Genomic DNA, 3,823 nt, shown 5'->3' on the forward strand with positions numbered 1-3,823 from the left:
CCAACAAGGACAGGGGTAAAAGAGGAAGAGATGCAAGCTCTGTTCCCCCGAGAGACAATAAAACAAGACTGACATTCTACAAATGTGATGCCTACGTTTGCAAAGCACACTCCAACCTGACTGTACAAAATGCCACTCACACACAGATGTTCTGTGAATTTGGTCTCTGTTTTGATTATTATAATTTTCAGTGCTCTACTCTTTGTATATTCACTGCAGTTATTCATGTTCACCACTAGTTGGAGACATTGTTTACAGCATTAAAAGGTGTTAAATAAAATTTGGTGATGATTATGTTAGAATGATGTTTTTTGAGTTAATGTAAGCAGTTAAACCAGACACCAAAGTAAGGGGGGAGAAACAAATATAATACAAGGGTTAAAGTCGACCTTAGGACTGTTGAGTTTAGTTAGCGGGTTAACCACAGCAGAAAAGTTCCTACAGAAATCTCTGTAGTAGCCAGTCATACCTAAGAAACGCCACAATGCACGCCTGGTGGTTGGAACAGGGAATTCAGTACTGGCAGTAACTTTCGCCTCAATGGAATGGACCTGACCTTGACCAACCTGCCTGCCCAAGTATGTGACGGTGCCCTTCCCAAACTCACTTTTGGCCAGATTCAGAGTGAGAGATGCTTTTGCAAGTCGGCTGAACACTTCGGTTAACATTCTCAGGTGTTCAGCCAAGGTAGCGGAGTGGAAAATCAAATCATCCAACTAAGCATTGCAATTGTTCACACCAGCCAGAACAGTATTTACCAACCGTTGGAAGGTAGCAGGGGCGCTGCACATCCCAAATGCCATAACGGTATATTGTAAAAAATAATCTGGAGTTATGAAGGCAGAGATTTCTGACGCCCGCTCCATCAGCCAATAAGACGCCCGCTCCATCAGCCAATAACCTTTAAGTAAATCTAATTTACTGACAAACTTGGCAGAGCCCAAGTTATCCATGCAATCTTCCATTCCTGGCAATGGATATGAATTCGGGCACGTTGACTGCATTGACCTTCCTGAAATCAGTAATAAACCTTCCAACAGACAGGGTGAGCTCCAAGAGCCAGAGCTGGGTATGGCCAATCCATGTTCTAGCAGATACTGGGTCTCCTTTCTCACCAGATGTTTTTATCTGATTTACCCGGTAGTAGTGTTGTTTGATTGGTTTGGCATCCCTCATGGCTATGTCATGTTTTAATACAGTGGTTTGAGTGGGAATATCGCCAAACAGACATGGAAGCTATGCAACTAGAGCTATAATATCACGTTGTTTAACTTCTAGATAGCTGAGCTGACACGGCAACACTTCCAGCATCTCTGAATTTGGCAACCGCACATTCAGTGTGGAGGAAGTGCACGCAGATAAACCATCCTCATCATCTGGACAAATCTCGGTTACCACGAGCGCAGAGCAGCCATTTGTCAGGACCGCAGAGCCAGTCTTATCATCCCGAGAGTGATACAGCTTTAACATATTTATGTGACAGACTCAAGTTTTTTGCTTTCTGTCAGGAGTGCTGATGACATAATCTGTATCACTCAGCTTCTGGTGGATACTGTATGGTCCGGAGAAGCACGCAGAGAGAGCGGAGCGAGGGATTGGTAATAGAGCCAACACTTTAGCGCCAACGAAATGTCGGGCTACAGCCGAACGGTCGAACCGAATTTTCATCTCCACCTGGGAGCTAGCCAGCGCTTTCTGTGCACAGGCACAGTCGTGATATAAACGCTCACGTAATCTGCTCATGTAATCCAACACATTACCTTCCGCGGAGGACTCTGCCGAGAAGAATTTTTCCTTCAGTGCCTTCAGAGGACCACAAACAGTATGACCAGGGTGTCTACAGAGATTCAGGGATGAATTTACTACCTTTTTACTACCTTCACAATATTTTTTACTACCAGCACGACTTTATGCTACAACTGTAGCGGCGTAAAGTGTGACCTACCTGTGCCCCAATTATTTTTTCTGTGCTCTTTTTTTTTTTAAACTTAGGGGCATGAGTGCTCCTGGGGGGGCAGCATAGAGCCCTGACCATAGGAGTTGAATTAATCAAGAGGTCACAACAGGCCTTGGTCCATAGGTTTTACTCAATGTCAAAAAGTTAAAAACAATTGCATAACAATTACAAGACTTACACTTAAAAAAATAACTTAATTTAAGTTAAACACTGGGCACAACAACTGGCCAACACACACACACACACACACACACACACAGAGACAGAGAGAGAGAGCAAACTTTAAGTGTAAGTCTGGTGTAAATTGACCCATAGTCCTGTTGTATAAGCTCACCACATGCAGCACATAGCTTGAACAGGACTATGGGTCAATTTACAGCACAGACTTAAACTTTAAACAACCAATGAAATTAACAAAACATACAAGTTGCTCATTATCATTACAGTTAAAGCAGGGTCACAAGTTCCTTAGCTCTGTGGCCTTTTCTTCAATAATTTTCTCCACTTGGAGAAGTTCTGTTTTCTTGTCCTTCTGTCGTCTTCGAAGCGTGTTGGACTTCGTAATCAGCTCGGCCATTTTTGTTCCTCTCTTTCCTTCTGCCATTTCAGTACACTGATCAGCATCCTTTTCTAGTGACTGGCACACACTACTGAGAACCAGAACACCTTCTCTGCAGCTTTCCTCATCAGCTCTTGTATGGCACTCTCCTTTTTTTTCCGTTCACTATCAATGTGGATCCTGTATTGTGACCCCGCTGAAACAGCATACGCCAGGAGCTCCTTGGTCAGAGGAACCTTCAGGACGCCACCGCAGATCGCCACCTTATTGCAGATTAAGCGAAGGGCTTCAAGAGATTAGTCACGTAGGTTGCAGGTTTCTACCTCCTTATTAACTGAGAAGCCTCTCTCCACTGTGGCTTGTGGAGAGCACTTTGGCAGAACTTTAGCAGGTCAGAGTGGGACGTGCAGAGCTTGGAGTGGAGAAAGACATCTAGATGCTGCCTCAGGGGTTGGAAGGAAACAAATTCTTCTCTCTGCCCACAACTGAGAGAAAGGATGTGAACTGCTGAATGACGACATCACCTGCAACATTGACAGGAAAATTAAGATATATTCATAATTTACATTAACACATCCCAGTCAATATCTTCATCATCCATTTGACAAACGTACATACAGTGCATCATAAATACAGGATCTTAAAGGAGAGTATCAAAACGGCAGCTAAAGCAAACCTATGGGGGCAAGCTCAGGCAAGCAAACCGAAAGTGAAACTTAAGGAAGCATGCCCCCATAGGTTTGCTTTAGCTGCTGTTTTGATACTCGGTCAATATTGTACCAAATTGTCTCGTTATTTTTCCTACTGACAGCTCTCGGTAACCTCGATCAACAGGGCTATGCTTTAAAAACGGCCGGAGTTCTCCTTTTAAGCAGTGGCTCTCAACCTGGGGGCATGGAGGTCTTGTCTAAATTACAAATTGATCATTGATACTTTCACACTTCTGAGAGTAAAAAGGCAGAAAACCACAAATGAAATTCCTAGCACAAGACCTATAACAATTTCAATAACCTAATCCACTACTACTACTGTCCCTATACAATATTTCCTTACCAGCTGCAATGCCACCTGCCAGCTGCTGTCCCTGGATGAAAGTCTGTACTAATGCCTTCATCTGCTGGATGCACCACTCTGGATCTTTGACCATCCTTGTGGGATCCAAGCAGGTAATCTGCCTTACAATGGGGAATTTCAATGGAGACATTTCCTGCAGTTTCTTTATCATCCTAATAAGACACTGCAAACACTCGTTTCTCAGGCTGAGAACAGAGAGTTCCCCTATCTTGCTTCCTGGTTTGCCTAGGAGT

Source organism: Seriola lalandi, unplaced genomic scaffold (genome assembly GCF_002814215.2).
Source record: "Seriola lalandi dorsalis isolate HSWRI2012SDOR001 ecotype SW California unplaced genomic scaffold, Sedor1 jcf7180002054953, whole genome shotgun sequence".
Lineage (NCBI taxonomy): Eukaryota > Metazoa > Chordata > Actinopteri > Carangiformes > Carangidae > Seriola > Seriola lalandi.